The following is a 19,551-nucleotide window of genomic DNA, read 5'->3' as shown; positions in this document are numbered from 1 at the left end:
GTGTAATACAAGATCCTGGATGAGATCTAGAAAGGCAGGAAAAATGGCTCAAAGGAACATTATTGGGACATATGGATATATTGGAATATTGATTATAAACTTTGAATATCTTGAGCTTAAAATTTTCACTTACGGCATTACATAGGTGAATATTATTGTTCTTGGGAAATGTACCTGATAGTATTAAGTGTTCAAGATCATAATGAATAGAGCACGCACACAAGTGTTCAGAAAATGGATTGATGAGATAGAGATAGAAATGAGAAAGAGAGAGTGAGAGAAAGAGATGGATAATAGAATGGTGTAGCCAATGTGGCATAAGTTAAAATTGGTAGATCTACATATCTGGGTAGAGAGTTGTAGGAGTTCCCTCCATGGGGGTTGTATTATTTTTATAACTGTCCTGTAAGTTTGAAAGCATTTCAAAATAGACAGTTTCAAAAAATGATTAAAAAGAAATATGAGGAAACTTGGGGGGTAAATATATTCATTATCTAACCATGATGATAGCTTCACATGTGTATACATATGTCAAAACTTATAAAGTCATATATAAAGTTAAGTTATAAAGTTAAATATGTGCAGCTTATTCCATCTCAATTATACCTTAATAAATTCATCTTAAAAAGGAATCCTAGAGGGCGGTGCAACGTGGCTCAGTGGCAGAATTCTCACCTGCCATGCCAGAGACCTGGTTCAGTTCCTGGAGCTTACCCATACGAAAAAAAAAGAAGAAGAAGAAGCTTAGAAAGCAAGAAAATTATCTGTCACTCTCCAGTAAAAAATAGACAGGATGAAAAATGGTATCTTCAGGGTCCTACTCAATGAGTCAAGGAACTTTCCACCCCATCAAAATTATAATACTTCTGGAGAAGGAAGGAGCAGTTTACCTTTATAGATGAAAAAACTAAGCCTCAGAGAGCTCATTGCTACATGACTAAGAATTGGGAGCTCTGCATATCCTTTCTAATACTCAGAATACAAAAATATTTGATATTCTAGCAAACAATAGGTACTAGCACTCTAAAATATGTCTAGAAAATATGTATTTGATAAGAAAGGAATAGTGCTGGATATTAATTAGTTTGAGATAATTTTTCTTTCATCTCAACAAAAGTAGAAATCTATAATATCTACCATTTGGTGGAAAGGTAACAATTACTACCTAGGCGGTTTTATAGTTTTGGTTTTGTTTTAAATGTTAGTCAAAAAAGACTAACCAATTTTTATTTTGCTAACACTTTGATATCCTAATTTGAAAGGTAGTTTGTACCTTTTAAAATCGTAGATATTTTTCAGCACCCAACTCTATAAATAGTGATAGTAGTTTCTTAATTGTTCCTACAGCATTGCTAGTTTTCTTGAAATGGATTCACAGCAGTCATTAACTAAGTCAAACCTCAATTATTTTAAAATATGAAAAGATCACAACGTGAGATTATAAATCTGTGGGTCACTGGGCTTATTTTAAAAAGTTAATCTTATAAATTACATCATCATTGTAGCACAGTCAATTTCATCCTACACTGGTCATTTCTTTCTTTAAGGATACTACCTGGTTTCTTTAAGGACACCTAAAGCTCACTCCGATTCATGCCATCACATCTTACCCAGGAAATACAATTTATCAAGGCAAATGTAAAAATGCACACCGTTTATTTTAAAGCAGCCTCAAGAGAAATTTTCAAATAACAAGGAAATAGCTTCATTATAAATGAATATATCAGCTTTTCATTGGTGTTAGCTTCAACTAGAGCAACTAAAAAAGAAACTAGGTTCTTACAGGGTATCGAAAAATAATCCTTTTTTTTTTTACATACAATACAGATTGGAAATCTGAGCAATGTAATAAAAAAATGATATGAAAAAAAGTGAGTTTCACGTTGCAATATTTCCCAAGAATGCCATATTAGGAAGAGCCCTGGGCTTGGAGTTAGAAGTTTACATCCTAGTGAAATACAAATATTTTTTAATTCAATATCTTTGCAATGTAAATGATAAGTAAGCTGCAGTGCCTTCCAAAGGAAGTTTGTAGTTAAGTAAAGGAACAATGTAAGCATAGAAAGGATAATAATTAAAAGTATGTTACAGTAAGCTCGGAAAAAGAAACAGTGCATGAGAGTTTAAAAAAGAGAAAAAGCTAAAATCCAAATTTGGGGGCTGGAGCAAAATCATGCAGAGCTTTAGAAAGGAGATGGTGTTTAAAGTAGACCTTAAAGGTATTGGGTTTATTTCCTTGGAATTGCCAGTGCTTGATCATTTCTGACCCACTGAAAAAAGGGGGGCATTTCGTATAGTTCAAACTACATGCTAGGCAGCAGGGTAAGAAGGCAATGATGCTAAACATGAAGAGCATGAGGAGAGACTGAGCATGGGAAAGTAGAGATGTGCCTGAGAGCCAGTCTTCAGTTTTACCCAGAAGCCAGGGCACAGAGAGAAAAGCAGCGAGAGAAAACTGCTGAAGGCATAGGGGGCACATTACTCAAAAGGATTGAGTGTCAGGGCAAAGGGGAGGCACAGCTTTCTCATAAGGATATGATAAGCTCAGAACTATGTTTTATTAAAACCAGTCTGTAATCTAGTGTATTACAGTATGGATGGCAATTATTTGAAATCTACTACAATGCACTGGGTTTGAGGGACCAAAGTAGGTTTGTAGCCATGTGAAAAGGAAAATGATTGCAGGAGAATGGAGAGGTAGGATTCATATTGTTTAGCAATTAATTGGATATATGATTTAGATAGGAAGAAGGGTAAACACAACTCTCAGGTTTGGAGCATAGGAAATTAATGGAAGTTGAAGAAGGAAAAAGGAGGTGTTGTGTTTCATAGAAAGATGATGATCTTGGTTTTAGACATGTGAAGTTTAAAATGTTGGCAGGATATTCCAGGGAAATTGTTAAAAAAAAAAAAAAAAAGAGAGAGAGAGAGAGAGATCTGAGCTAAGTACTGAACTTAGGAGTGGCACATTTATTCAACTGATATTTATTGGGCACCTAAATGTGTCAGTCGTTGAGCAACTTTTTAAGGATTTAGCAGGCATGATGTTAAGATTATAGTACAGGACCGTAAAGTATTCATAAGAGTCACAGGAAATAGTGTCATCTCAAAGCAACAAGGGGACATAGAATGAGTATACAGAATTATGTCCAGAACAATTATTTTTTTCATGGCAGGAGGAAAAGAAGCGACCATCCAAAGAAAAAAGTGTGATTGTGAAGATAAGGTTGGAACAATGTATTATGGCTCAGAAACCAATAGAGAAGAGAATCAAGTAAGAAACCTTATCAACTCTACATAGAGATATTCAGATGAAAATCTAGAACTGTTATTTGTTCTGCTCCTAACTAGTTAAATAACTTGGAGAGCTCCCTAACCTCTCCTGAGCCTCATTTGTTGTCCTAATGTGTAAATTAAATGATTGTACCAGGTTAAGTTCTAAGGCCCTTTTGCCTTAAATTTCTAGATTTCTATGAGTTTTGAACCCAAATAGATGTGGATAAGTCTTTACCCAAATGAAGCTGTGCAAATGGTTAATTCAATTTTTACATAAGTGTATGTTGGAGGCTTCAAGAGCTAACTCACCTTAAAGCAGAAAACACATTATTTATATATATAGCACTTAGTCACACTGAATTCTTTTTGTGTAACCATTAATCTTTAAAATGTTTTTCATTTTTTTAATTTGAGTAAGGTGACTGGAACTGGACAGATCACTACTTCTTCAGCAAGACCTTGGAAATGGAAAGTGGACTCAGTCTAGTAGCAGGATTTTAAAAATCTGACTCCAATTCTCCAGCCATCAGCATGAGTACAGTGCCCTAAAATTTCATACACTGCTTCATGGAAACTGGTGATGCCATCTTACAGATTCAGCAGACAAGGAAAATAGGAAAAGCCAATAATTAGTGTTAATGTGAGGTCAATCCTAGGAATTAAGGTATTATGGGGTCGCATGGATAGGTCATGTAAAGATAACTATCAGGAAATTCATCTTAAGTGCCAATTGCATAATAAAGATTATAAGAGTAGGAGGAGAATTGGAGAAAAGCAACTCTGGGATACAAAGTTGAAAAGTGTTCAGAGCTAAAATTTCAGCAACATTTAAATGCACTCTAAGGGAATTTTCCCTTTATCTCATAGATTACAGGAAGCTAGTGAAAGTTTTTGGATCACTGCCTTCTTTAAATGGAATAAAGTAAAACTTAGCAAAAAGATGAATGATTCATAGACCTATGTGTTCTGTCAATAAGTATTTCATCAGATCCAGCCTCTACTCTTCCAACTAAGGTGTCACGTCAGAGTCCCCCTACTGATTCTGATTTTTCTATGAGGCTTCGAGGTCTCTCTGCCCAGTGGTGATCATCCCTGACCCTGCCCAGCATCCAGCTTGGGGCTTTCATAAGTACTAGAGTTTATCAGCATCTTTGGTAGATAAAACATGTTATCAATGTTTAGCCCAGAAAAACCTGAGTAGCTTCTTTATATTATTTGTATGGAAGAAAGTATCCTGATCTGCAAGACACTGATTTACAAAGAAACTTTTGGAACAACTTGCTCTTAAATTAGGCACTAGTTACACACAATATGACAAGGTCCTTAGCGGAAAGCATAACCTTGCCCAAAATATGCCCCCTTCCCATTCATCCTTTATTTGTAACTAAAAGGTCCTAAACGTATCAGGCAATAAGGAAGACAAAGGCTTTCTTTCTGTGAAATGCAAATATGTTTTATTGAAAAGTTTGGTAGACACCATCCATCCTTACAGTAAGAAAGTACTTTTTTTTATAACAGTATTTGCACCTTTGCTCTTTGTGAAATTGGTAGTAACCTGTTGAGGTTTGGGGGAACAAACCTCTCTTCTTCCTACTCTGAAGCAGGAACCTGTAAACATAAGAGGATGGATAAAAGGAGTAATAATGTAAGCCTTACTGCTAATAAGATGGAATTAGACCCCAGGAAAAAAAAAATGTACTTTCTATCATTCCTCCTCTTCCCAAACGCAGACTGTCCCAAATGGCTTACTATCAGCTAGATAATTGTAGACATTCCAGAAGAGGTAGACCCTACCCTGACCAGCATACCCTATGGAGAGAAGACAGCACAAGCTCAGAAACCAGGCATATCTGCCAAAGACACACATACCAAGGTCCTTTTCCCAAATTCACCCGCCAGACAAATTAGGTTTTCTTCTTTGATAAAGTGTAGTAAGGTATGGAGAGAGGTCAGAAGGGTTTCTCCCACAATTCTCACTCTTGGGAAATAAGGAAGAAATACTTCCCCTCTTTGAAAACATGAAGGGTAGGGAATAATTGTTCATCCTTAACGAACTAATTTAGTTTACCTTAAAAGGTAAATCAAATTCCAATATCTGAAATAGATGCTCAGGATTCATCTCTCATCACTGTTTCTTAGTTCCTGTTGATTCATAGGACAGAACTGAAACTAGAAGTTGAAATTAGGAATTTTTCAGTTCATAAAAATGGCTGATCATAACTGGGTGCCATTTTGAAATATCCATAATACAATGAGAATAAAAGATAACCTAGGACCAATGACTGTCTTTCTTCTGATTTTCAAAGCAGTGGAAAGATAGTTTTTTTTTTTTTAATTTCCATGAATCTGAAAGAATCTGAGTGATCATATGAGCTTTTGACTGATGATATTCAAAGGTGTTCCTACTGTGCAATCGCCCTGGGTATTGTGCTTTTTTTAAGTGAAGCAGAACTTTTGGGGAGAGACTTGGGGAGGGAGTGGGCTGTGAGGAGATGTGTGAGAAAGAGGAAAGAGGAGGTTGCACAACTATTTTAACTGACCTCACCAAAACAATGAAGGCAGGACCAAGGCTAGTCACCAAACCACAGTGTTCCCTCTTCTATACATTTTCGAATTGTAGGCTGCCCTTCTGTGAAATGTATGTGTTTTTTTTTCCTTCTGAGTTGTCTTGGTACTTTTGAATGTGATTTCACCTATGCAAAATATCATAGGAAAAAAATATATATCATAGGGCAGGCAATGGTGGCTCAGTGGCAGAGTTCTCGCCTGCGTGCTGGAGACCCAGGTTAGATTCCAAACACCTGCCCACGCAAAAAAAAAAGAAAGAAAGAAAGAAAGAAAAAGTATCATAAACAAAATAAAGGATTAATTATTAATTCCTTTATAATCACCACTTCTTCCTTGACAAGATCTTGATTTTAATGGAGTTCATAGCTGGTTGAGCCAAATGCTCTTCAGAAAGGACTTTTTTAGATTTTTAACTTTTTTTAATTGTATGGCATAACATATATACAAAGCAAAAACATAAAAAAGCAGTGGTTTTCAAAGCACTCTTCAACGAGTAGTTAGAGGACAGATCCCAGAGTTTGTCATGGGCTACCACACAATCCTCTCAGATTTTTCCTTCTAGCTGCTCCAGAATATAGAAAGCTTAAATATTTTATTATCATCACAATTGACTGTTTTTCTTTCTTTTTTTTTTTGGTGAAAAATAACATATATACAAAAAAGCTATAAATTTCGAAGCACAGCACCACAACTAGTTGAAGAACATATTTCAGAGTTTGACATGGGTTACATTTCCACAAATTTAGATTTTTACTTCTAGCTCAGAAAGGCCATTTAATCTTTGTAATTCCATAATTTTGAGATCAGTTAAAAAAAAATTTGTTTTGACCAGTCCTAGTCTTTGTTTCAGGCAAAAAGACTGGGAAATGAGCACTTAGAAGTCAGAGCTAATGGAATACATTCCATTCCAACTATGATATCATGACATTCTTGAAGCAAGTAAGAAATGCAGAAAGAGTTGTATTGCCCCAAAGTAAAGGAAAAGAGCCAAATGAGAATTAACTTTTGGATGAATCTTCACTATTGAGGATATAATGTTAACAAGCGGCCTGGCTCTGTGACCATTTCTTAAATGAAGAGAAAATTATTTAATTGAATCATTCTTTATTTTGATTCTTCTGCTACCTCAGTGATAAATATCTAGATTACTCTTTAGCTGAGTGAAAATGTCTTACAAGTCCAAACCTTCCATTCACTGCTTCATTTTTCACAGTCATATCTGCTGTCATTAAATGTGCCACATTTCTAAATTATCTCAAAAAGTAAAAATGCCAACTACATAGTTTCAGGCAAGGCCAGTCACTTATTTTTTCATTATTCTTCTACTTCTGGCTAGTTTGAAAAGGGATTCGGTGAGATTTTTTTATTTGTGTTTGCCCAGATTCATCTTGATATCGACATAAGAGTTACTGCTAATGCCAGAAAATTTTATTAAATAATTCTGGCAGCCCCTTGATATTGTTTCATCACATTCTAAAAGGGCAATATCAAGTTCAAAAATCTTTCAATTTGATGTTGGTTCACTAACATGTATTGGAAGAACTGCCAACTGCTTTCTTTGGCCCATGTGCAATGAAGGTCACAAGCGTATGCATGGCACCCTCCTACCTTCTCAGAAGGATCTGGTGTCCCTCTCCTCTCGTAACACTCTGTACATAGCTCTGTAACACTTCTGCATACTTAGTAATAATATTAATTGGGGAATGAAGACACCAACATGAACCTAAGCATTGTCTGTCCTAGGACTCAGGCATGTCTGAAGAATGGTGAAATGGATATTATGGGTCAATAATTCTTAGAACTTCTTAGAAAGAATTCAAACTCCTTATGGAATGAGGTGCAAAAACAATAGGCTGACATGAGTGAGGATCAGGGGACGACTATGAATAGAAAAGAGTAAAAAATATTCCTATCACCTAATACTAGAGTCCTGGTATAAAGTGACAGTGTAGTAGTTTGGAGCTTTGTGTACCCCAGAAGAGGCCATGTTCTTTTAATCCATTCTTGTGGGTGCAGACCTGTTGTAGGTGGGATGTTTTGATTAGGTTGTTCCAATTGAGATGAGACCCACCAAATTCGAGGTGGGTATTAATCCTTTACATGAGTCCTTCATGAGAGAATAAAAGAGAGAAGCTGAGAGAGAGAAGCAAGCAAGGACCACAGAAGCTGAATGTGCCAGAAGCTGAAAGCAACAAAACTTGGGAGTGAAGGACCAGTAGACACCGGCCATGTGCCTTCCCGTGTGGCAGAGGATAGCAGGTGCCTGCAGCCCTTCTTCATGGAAGACATCAATTGGTGCCTTAACTAGTCCTAGTTAAGGACTTTTCATGGCCTTAGAACTGTAAATGTGTAAACTAATAAATCCCCATTGTAAGAGCCAACCCATTTCTGGTATATTGCTTTCCAGCAGCTTTAGCAAACTGAAGCAAGAAGTAATAAAAAATAATGAGTAAAAACTATTAAAAAGACCCATACCTCACATGAAATTGACATTTTGAAAAAATATTTCCAATTATAATAACCAACAATGAGTTAATATCTGTAATGTACTAATATCAAAGATGTCTAAAAGAGCCAGAAAATTAAATTGACAAAAACAGACAAGAGAAAATTTTGTAAAGCATAAAAAAGGTTATTCACAGAAGAAAAATACATATAACCAATAACCATATAAAAGCATATCAATAGTTGCTCATCCTATATAGAATTTAGGGAAAATTTAAATTAAAATAATATCTATAAGGTTGAGAAATATTTAAAAAGTGTTAAAAACATCTGCTGCTGCCAGACATGAAGGGAAAGGAAGTTCTTACATTCCTAGTGAAAATATAAATCTTTACAGTATTTTGAAAGCTTTATGGCAAGATATATTAAAATAACGAATGCACATACCTTTCATACCAGTAACCTTTCCCCTAGAAATTTAATCAAAGGAAAAAAGTACATAAGGATATGGAAACCAGAGTATCAATTGGCTTAGAGTAGCAAACTAGTTAGCAGTAGAACTTCTAAGACTAGAGCTTTAGTCTCGGTGAATAAATCTAAGAGACACACAGGTTAAGTCATTTGGTCACGATTACCAGACTAATTCGTGGCTGACACTTCTAGAACTATGACTTTGGTCTCCTGATTTTCAATCTCACAGTCACTCCACTATACCAAGGACTCTTAGTGTCAGATGATACTGTTTCCCCATTCCACCTTGGGAGAATGGCTTAAGGTAAAGGAACAGGTGTGAGCAAGTACAGGTGTGTCTGAGAATAGAGAGTGCCACCAGTTGACTAGAGGCATACACATACATAGTGTTCTCTGAGCAGAGAAGATTCTCTGGAGTTCGGCTTATTTTGACAATACATTTGACCTGCAATAGCTCTGTAATTCCACTGTTCTGTGAAAGCCATAATACCACCAATTTCTTTATACCAAAAGAATTTAGACATAAAGAACAGGTCACCCACTCCATCCCTCTTACTAAGCAAGATTATTCACACTAATACATATGCTGTCATTGCAACCCATCAGCAAGGTACATATAATGTTCTGCAGCCCCTAGGGAGAATGAAAATAATGGCAGTTGTCAGCATTTCCTTCCTGAGCCCAAAACGCTGCAGCCAGTGTCAATCCCAATGACAGCGGGAGACACTAACATTGACGGAGACACAGTCCATTGTTATCCTGGACTGCCTCGCTCTTTCTCCTTTCCTATGTGAGGTACAACAAATAAGTCTCTGGGACTCAATTTCCCCTTTAGAAAGTGGAAATCCTATAATTCATGCTTCATGAAGAGAAGAACGAATTTGTGTGAATCACATCAAAAGAAAATGAGTTATGTAAAGAGAAAAACAATACATTTTTTAGAATGCTATCTGTAACTAAGATTCTCGTCCCTGTTTCTCCTTCTCTCTTGTAACCCCAGACGTCAGCATTCACAAGTCACTGGCTTTATTCAATGGCATCCTGGTGTTAGGAGCTGAGAACACGTGCAAGGACAGATAATGTGGGGGTTGGGAATTCTCCCAGCTGCAGCACTGATCTGTGTAACCTGAGACAAGTTCCTAGGGGAAGCTTAGAGAAGCTGCTCCCTAAGGGCACTCTGATGGTAAAATCCTTTGGGTCTCATCTTCCGTCCTTTCTCCTCCGCTCTTCCACTTTCTGTTGTTAGGTCCCCAAACAACACATCACTTAAACTACAATGACAGGTGCCACATAAACATGAACGTGTTTTTCTTAATTTGGTGAGATAATGTTGTTGTTGTTTTTAAAACATGAACCATTGTTTTCCACCCTGGCTTGTTCTTCCTCTCCTCCCATTTTGACCCTTCTCACCTTTCGGTCAGCTACGTCATTCTGAACTCACCGGCTCAGAGAAAAGCTGGGTCTGTTGAGAAAGATAGAGAAAAATAAATGAGTCCCTTTCTGGCTTTGGAGTTCGGAATCCCAGATGCTCAGTAGAACAGAAAAGATTCAGAACATGGGGAAACACTTGGGAGGACCCCTGAGGAGTTAGACTTCCCACTCCTCCACCCTCAGATTGGAAAAGAAATGCCCAGCTCCTTAGAGGTTGGGAATAGAGGGAGTGGAGAAAGGAATTACTATGAGGGCAGCAATCCCAGAAATTCATTGGCTCCTGGAGCATGCTATAGACCTCAGGAGCTTCAGAATGATTCCTGTGCAACTGAGTCAAATGCAGTCCAAACACAGTTCTTCAGACGGATGAGAAAAATCTCCACAATGCCCCAGGTGACCAAGCACCAGACAAGGAAAATGGACACCTCAGTGGAAACGTACGTGTTGAGGCCACATAACAAACCAGACGAGACCACTTTTATTGCCTTGATGTTATGTAAGTCCTCCCCCCCCCACCCTGAATGTAACCCCGGGGAAAGTAGGGGAGATTATAATTTACTGAGATACATTTCCAGTACCTTCACACATACATGGGGGCTTAAAAAGGAAATGAAGTTGAATTTTTAAAAAATAAAGCCAAATTTTAGCACAGCTGCATTTCTCCACTGAAATTTGTATTCATCACTAGAGATGACTAAAGCCTGTGCTTTTCTAAATATTACTATTCTGGTGAGCTGATAGAAGATATTACTTTCCAAAAATGATACTGTTTCATGTTCAAAGAAAGTTTAAGAGACCACTGGATAAATAAATTAAAGTTATCTTTACCATGGAATTTATCACAGATTGTAATAAGGTTTTTTTTTTTAACTTTTTTTATTAATTAAAAAAAATTAACAAACAAAACATTTAGATATCATTCCATTCTACAAATACAATCAGTAATTCTTAATATCATCACATAGTTGCATATTCATCACTTCTTAGTACATTTGCATCAATTTAGGAAAAGAAATAAAAAGACCACAGAAAAAGAAATAAAATGATATTGAGAAAAAAAAAACTATACATACCATACCCCTTACCCCTGGCTTTCATTTACCACTATTTCAAACTGAATTTATTTTTATTCCATATGTTCTACTCTTCTGTTGATATAGTAGCTAAAAGGAGCATCAGACATAAGGTTTTCACATTCACAGAGTCTCATTGTGAAAGCTATATCACTGTTCAATCATCATCAAGAAACATGGCTACTGGCACACAGCACCACATTTTCAGGCAATTCCCTCCAGCCTCTCCACTACATCTTGAACAACAGGGTGATATCTACTTAATGTGTAAGAATAACCTCCAAGATAACCTCTCAACTCTGTTTGGAATCTCTCAGCCATTGACACTTTGTCTCATTTCACTCTTCACCCTTTAGGTCGAGAAGGTTCTCTCAATCCCTTGATGTTAATTCTCAGCTCATTCTAGGGTTTTTCTCAGTCCTTTGATGCTGAGTCTCAGCTCTTTCCAGGATCTTTGTCCCACGTTGCCAGGAAGGTCCACACCCCTGGGCATCATGTCCCACGCAGAGAGGGGGAGGGTGGTAAGACTGCTCATCGTGTTGGCTGGAGAGAGGGGCCACATCTGAGCAACAAAAGAGGCTCTCTTGGGGATGACTCTTAGGCCTAAATTTTAAGTAGACTTGACCTATCCTTTGTGGGGTTAAGTTTCATGTGAACAAACCCCAAGACTGGGGGCTCAGCCTATAGCTTTGGTTGTCCATACTGCTTGTGAGAATATCAAGAATTCAACTTGGGAAGTTGAATTTCTCCCCACTCTCACCATTCCCCCAAGGGGGCTTGCAAATACTTTTCCAGTCACTGATCAAATCATTCTGGGATTCATCAGGGGATCACTCTGGACAAACCAACAAAATCTCATGTGCTACCTGAGATTCCAAGTACTTATGACATTCAATCAAACTATCTACATGAGTTATATTAGGAAATGCTCTAGTCATAATCTAAATTTTGTAACAAATAAACATTTTTTGCTTTAGTCTCACACATAATGTGACATTTTAAAGTATTAATTATCATCTATTTTCAGCACCCTGCAGTAATGACATTCCTTTTTTCTTCCTCAATAAGGTTTTATACAGTGTAACTCTCTAAAATAGGGACATGGTATACATGCAATACTTCTTAAGAATTACCCATTGTTCTAGTCAGCTAGCTGCCAGAATGTAATATACCAGAAATGGAATCGCTTTAAAAGGGGAATTTAATAAGTTGCTAGTTTACAGTTCTAAGGCTGAGACAATGTCCCAACTAAAGCAAGTCTATAGAAATTTCCAATCAAAGACATCCATGGAAAGATACCTTGGTTCAAGAAGGCCACTGAAGTTCAGGGTTTCTCTCTCAAGTGAGAAGGCCAATGGCGAATAAGGTCAAGGTTTCTCACTCATCTGGAAAGGTATGTGGCGAACATGGGGTCATCTGCTAGCTTTCTCTCCTGGCTTCTTTTCATGAAGCTCTCCAGGAGGCATTTATCGTCTCCATCTCCCAAGGTCGCTGGCTGGTTATTTCTGCTTCTCATGGCTGTGTCATTCTCTGCTCTCTCAGAATCTCTCTCATTCTCCAAAATGTATCCTCTTTCATAGGATTCCAGTGAACTAATCAAGACCCACCTATATGGGTAGAGACACATCTCCACCTAATCCAGTTTAACAACCACTCTTGATTGAGTCACATCGCCAGGAAGATAATCTAATCACAGTTTCAAATATACAGTGCTGAATAGGGATTAGAAGAAATGGCTGCCTTTACAAAATGGGATTAAGATTAAAACATGGCTTTTCTAGGGTACATACATCATTTCAATCCAGCACACCCATCAACATGTTTTCCATAATGTGAGAAATGCTGATCTATGAAAATCCCTTATTTTATACACATGAACAGGCAGGCAAGGAAATATACTTGTGCAATGTCAGACAATAGCAGAGAAAGGACTAAAACTTTCTATTTCTTCTTTCCATATCATGTAAACTAAAAATTTATATAGGAGGGGGTAGAACTGCTTTAAGACTTTGGGTCCCTAAACAATAAAAGTATTCTATTAAAAAAGTAAATCAGCTTTTTTCCTCCCAGCACTCGGGGTGGACTGCATGCACTCCATTTTCTGTCCGCTGCTGCCCAATTCCCGGATATAGATGTTGCCATGGGTTTCGGAATCCGGAAAAGCACAGTTAGCCTTCAAGCGCTCAATGATTACTTGGCCAACAAGAGCTGCATGGAGAAGATATGTGCCACCACAAGCAGATGCGGCAATATTTGAAGCGGTCTCCAGCCCACCACCCGCTGACCTGTATCATGCCCTATGTTGGTATAATCATATCAAATCTTATGAAAAGGAAAAAGCCACCCTGCCAGGAGTGAAAAAAGCTTTGGGCAAGTACGGACCCGCTAATGTGGAAGACACCACTGGACGTGGAGCCACGGATAGTAACGATGATGATGACATTGACCTTTTCGGACCCGATGAGGAGGAGGAAAGTGAAGAAGCTAAGCGGCTGAGGGAAGAACGCCTTGCCCGGTAGGAGCCAAAGAAAACCAAAAACAAACTCACAGCCCTCCCCCTCTCCTCGTGGGGGGTAAACCTCCCTGGCAACCTGGGACAGAAATCCTTGAATGAGCTGGGACTCAGCATCAAGGGATTAAGAAAACTTTCTAGACCAGAAGGGGGAAGAGAGAAATGGGACAAAATAAAGTGTCAGTGGCTGAGAGATTCCAAACAGAGTCGAGAGGTTATCCTGGAGGTTATTCTTAGGCATTATATAAATATCTCCTTTCGGTTTAAGGTGTATTAGAGAGGCTGGAGGGAAGCGCCTGAAACTGCAGCGCTGTGCTCCAGTAGCCATGTTTCTTGAAGATGATTGTATAATGGTATAGCTTTCGCAGTGTAACTATGTGATTGTGAAAACCTTGTGTCTGATGCTCCTTTTATCTGCAGTATGGACAGATGAGTAAAATATATGAATTAAAAATAAATAAATAATAGGGGGACAAATGTTAAAATAAATTGAGTAGATTGAAATACTAGTGATCAATGAAAGTGAGTGGTAAGGGGTATAGGAAAAAAAGATAGGGGAAACAAAGACTAAAATATATTGGGTAGATGAAAATACTAGCAATCAATGAGAGGGAGGGGTAAGGGGTTTGGCATGTGTGAGTTTTTTCTTTTTCCTTTTCTGGGGTGATGCAAATGTTCTAAGAAATGATCATGGGGATGTTTATACAACTATGTGATGATATTGTGAGTCATTAATTATATACCAAGAATGGAATGCTCATATGTTAAGAATGTTCGTGTTTGTATGTTGTTATGTTTAAAATAAATACACACAAAAAAAGAATAGAAAAAAAAAAGAAAGCCAAAAATCCTTGTTGCCAAGTCTTCCATCTTACTAGATGTGAAACCTTGGAATGATGAGACAGATGGTCAAATTAGAAGAGTGTGTTAGAAGCATTCAAGCAGATGTGGCTTGGTCTGGGGGCTCTTCTAAACTAGTTCCAGTGGGATTAGGAATTTAAAAACTTCAGATTCAGGGTGTGGTTGAAGATGATAGGGTTGGAGCAGATATGCTGGAGGAGGAGATAACTGCTTTTGAGGATTATGTGCAGTCCACGGATGTTGCTGCTTTCCTCAAGATCTAGTCCAACCCGGGTCAATGCATTTAAATAAAAGTTTGAAGAAAAAAAAAAAGTTAGTCACTGACCCCACAATATAAATTGTTCCTCTACATCTTCACTATTGATACAGCCTGTAGAGTTGATGAACTATGAGGTCAGAGTTCCAAACTAATCCAATTGCATTTTTTTTCTTTTTAGCATCCTTGTTACTTACATGATCCCAGTGTACTTACTAACCCATGAATTAATTAGATTGTGGTTTTGCTAGAGCACTTGGTTGGCTCATCTACTTGGTGATAAATAGTTTGCAGCCAGCATAGAGTTTTAAATTCAAGCTTGTTGTCTAGATACTAGACAGATGCTTTAGGACAATTAACCCAAGAAGAAGACTCGGAGATTTGGATGCAGGAAGTTTACTGACACTAGCAGTTAGGAACAACCCTGGGAGAGAGCAAGAGATACAGAGAAAAGTTGAATTGCAGTATACTCCCCAGCCAATCTGGGGAGGAAGGAAAGGTTCAGGACACTCAGAAACCGGGATGGCCCATCAGAGCTTTTCTGAAATGTTAAGAGGGAACCAAAGCCATTTTACCCCTGTATTGATCATTCATTGGTTAGTGGTTGCTCCAGGGTGGAATTGTATTCTTTGGCAAGATGGCTCCATTCCTCCAAGGGCCATTCCTGGAGAGAGACTCACCTTGGAGCAATCATCAGCCAACATTCCTGGTATCTACTGAAAAAGTGCCTTCATCTTAACAAAGATTCTGAATGGCACATCATAGCATCCTGTATAGTAAAAAATATATATATTGAAAATAAATTACTCCCCCACCCCAGTTCTTTCAAACATGTGAAAAATCTTGTAGTCTCATTTTGTCCTCCTGTCTTCATTGACTAATGCCCCTAGCGTTCTTTCCACAGCTGTTCATTGTTGTTTTCATTTCTTTGTTTGTTTAGTCTCCCTTTATTTTGCAATCTTTGTGTGTTTTTACTTCATTTGTTTCCTACAATATTTGATCATTGCAGCATGTATGTATTTCAATCCCTGTGTCCTTTCCAATTGCCTTTGAGGAGCTTATTAGAAAATGGAATTTCACAGTGACAATGGTTGTGATGGAAATCAGGCTGGGAGTCGATCCAGACCTAACTGCACACTCGTTTTTTGCTCATTTGGGCAAATTTGCATAACTTCTGTAGACTTCAGACTTCTTATTTTTACAACAAAGATTTTGGATTGGATGATTGTTTGGGTTGCTTCCATTTGTAAACTTTGTAAAATTTTACAACGCCATCTCTCTTAACCTGAATTTCTTGTATGAATATCTGGACTCTTTTTCTTGGTTTTCTTTTTTAACACCCTGATTATCTGCAGTGATCAATGGCATCACATCTTATTTGTGTTCAAATCTAAAGTCCAAATCCTGTATAATCAAAATTACCTTTGAAAGTCCCTTAAATCACCCATAAATACAGAGATATTTTCGCACCCTAAAAGGGAATCTCTTAAATCTCCCATAAATGCAGTGGGAACTGAGCCTGACTATGAGATGGGCAGAGTCCCCTTTCCCCTCTCACATTCACTCTGCACCAAGCACTTACTAAAGATAATGGCTAGACTAACCACCTACATTCTTAGATTACATTTTTTCTTTCTCTCTCTTTTTGTTAACCAAATGCAATCAATTTTGTGACCATCAAACTTTCCTTTTAATGAGACTCCTAAAGATGAGCGAGGACCCAGCATCAAGGGATTGAGAAGTCCTCTTTGACCAAAAAAAGAGAGAAAAATGAGACTAAATAAAGTGTCAGTGGCTGAGAGATTTCAAACAGAGTTGAGAGGTTATCCTGGAGGTTATTCTTAAGCATTATATAGATATCCCTTTTTAGTTTATGGTGTACTGGAGTGGCTGGAGGGAAGTACCTGAACTGTTGAACTGTGTTCCAGTATCCTTGATTCTTGAAGATGATTGTATAAAGATATAACTTTTACAATGTGACTGTGTGATTGTGAAAACCTTGTGTCCGATGCTCCTTTTATCCATGGTATGGACAGATGAGTAAAAAAATAAGGATAAAAATAAATAAATAATAGGAGAATAAGGGGCAAAATAAATTGGGTAGATGGAAATACTAGTGGTCAATGAGAGGGAGAGCAAGGGGTAGGGTATGTATGAGTTTTTTTCTTTATTCTTTTTATTTCTTTTTCTAGAGTGATGCAAATGTTATAAAGAATTATCATGGTGATGAATACATGTGATGATATTATGAGCCATTGATTGTACATCGTGTATGGAATGTATGTGTCAATAAAAATATTTTTTAAATCACCCTTAAAATCACTAGTTTCCATATTAATCAAATAAAAGAAAAGATACTTTTATTATATATTTATTAGAATGAGTAAGGATATATATGATATGCCATGAATTGGAAAGAATTAAGAGGCTCTTGAGACATACACTGAAGTCTTTTAGGAAGAGTGATTTAGTAAAGACTGAAACAATGTGAAATCAGTTGATAATTAGATTAGTATATTAAATAATTAATGCGTTTGTCAATAATCATTTCTTTAAAAATATGGATAGAGAATCAGGAAGGATAGGAATAGAGAACACAAAGCAAAAATCTAGAGAGAAGCTTTTGCTTGGGCAGAGTTTCATTGAAGAAAAATAAAACTGAGAGAGAGAGAGAGAGAGAGAGAATGCAATCTCTAGCAAAGATTTAAAATGTTTTTCAGCATAGATTGTACAACTTGTGAAGGGCCTGTATCTTGGTTAGGGAAAAACTTTTTATTGGGCCAAGGAATAGTCTTCCCAAGAAAAATATCCCATGAAATAAACTCTAAAAAATGAGAGCAAAGGATATAAACTGGCATTTCACACACACAAAAAAAAATTGTTCAATAAACACATAAATCATTAGTAATAGAAACAAAATATGAGAAAAACCTAGATGTTATCTTTCCAGCATGACATTTTAAAAATTATTATTAACAACCTGAAAAAATGGCCACTCTCATACATTTAATACACTCCACATTCTAAGTAATGAATATATCGATCTGGAATTTCTTGAATTCTGTTAGGCAGTTATCTCAAGAGTCATAAAAATATGCACAGCGGTTTTCAGGTTGATGGAAATGGATGATTGTTTTTTTTTATACTTTTCTTTATAGTTCGAATTTTCTACAATGACCAGCTTTTACTTCTATAATCAGAAAAAAACAAATGATTTTTTTGATATTTGAAAATTGCAAAATAAAAATTGCAGATTGTCTATAGAAGGGACATAATTTAATGCTAAATAATTTCTTAAGAAAAAGGGGTTAGTGAGGTTCAACCATAGAAGGCAAAACAAACCTTCCTGTAACTTGACTGCTGGTTATTCCTATCCAAAATGGAACTATTGGGCACAACATGGGAAAAAATACAGGCATCACCTGCTAGCACAGTTTCCTTACTTTTCTGCTCAAGCAATTAATAAAAAAAGACTAATGGGAAGATTTTTATAGCCAAATACATCAGGAAATAAAAGATTAAAAGCTATTTGGAGGTATCAGTTAAGGAAGTTTTCATCAACTGCCTAATTAAGGAAATCAATCCAAGCTCATGCAAAACAGATTGAAATGTATTTTTTTTTTTTTTTTTTTTTTTTAAGAGAAAGGGAGGAAGGGAAGGAAAGACAGAGAAGGAAGGAAGGATGGAAGGAAGGAAGGGAGGAAGAAAGGGAAACATTTTTAAACATTTTCTTGTTTTATTATATTTTGTTTGTTTGTTTGTTTTTTACATGGGCTGGGGCCGGGAATCGAACCGGGGTCCTCCGGCATGGCAGGCAAGCACTCTTGCCCGCTGAGCCACCGCGGCCCTGAAATGTATTTTTTAATGCTTATTTTAATGAGATATTATAGACAAGATCTCTTAATGATCTTCTAGTCTATCTCTTCATACTTCACAGGAGAAAATTGAAGCCTGGGAATGTTAGGTAACTGGCCTAAAATCACAGAGCTAATTCATAGCAGAACTGAATTCTAACCCAAGTCACCAGACCCCTGAGCACCTCTCCATCCCACATTCCTGCAACTTAATCCTCTTTTGTAGTTGTCCCTGTTTCCCCCAAATACCCACATCCGACTAGAACTACGTCATCAAATGAACTTCACCACCAAAATATGTGTTGAATTTGCTCCCTTTTCTCCATCTACACAGTGGGACCCCTAGTCCAAGTTGACAATGTTACCTGCTTGCAATGCTCTTATTAGCCTCCTAAGTGGTTTTCCTACTCCATTCACTGGACTCCACTAATCCGTTCTCCAAATTGCAGGTGGTCTGTTCAAAACATAGTGTTACTTGGCTGTTTAAAACTTCCAAGTGACTTCATATTGTGTTTAAAATAAAAACAAAACTCATTAAACTGTTCTGTGTTAGCTGGACTCCCTGTGAACTGGCCACATCCTAATGCTCACACCGCTTTTTGCACCCCCTCCTCACTGCTCACCAATCACACATACCTTTCCCTTCTGCCTTTGAGCAGCCTATGTCTTTTCCCAGAATTATCTTCTTCCTTCTGTGCTCATCCTTTAGGTTCAGAGAAGCACCGCCAAACTACTTTATCTGAAGTGGGCCTTTATTTTTTTCATAGGACCTACCTTTGCCTTCCTATCAGTCAGCTCAATTTG

At 37.3% G+C, this 19,551-nt stretch overlaps 1 pseudogene; it reads left to right on the top strand.

Moving 5' to 3' along the window:
• Positions 1 to 13,404: 13,404 nt before the first annotated feature.
• LOC143676045 (elongation factor 1-beta-like) lies at positions 13,405 to 14,900 on the top strand (annotated as a pseudogene).
• Positions 14,901 to 19,551: the final 4,651 nt, after the last annotated feature.

Source organism: Tamandua tetradactyla, chromosome 3 (assembly GCF_023851605.1).
Source record: "Tamandua tetradactyla isolate mTamTet1 chromosome 3, mTamTet1.pri, whole genome shotgun sequence".
In the NCBI taxonomy this organism is placed as follows: domain Eukaryota; kingdom Metazoa; phylum Chordata; class Mammalia; order Pilosa; family Myrmecophagidae; genus Tamandua; species Tamandua tetradactyla.
Note: the sequence above shows the minus strand (reverse complement) of the source record. Positions and strands in the feature narration are given on the sequence as shown.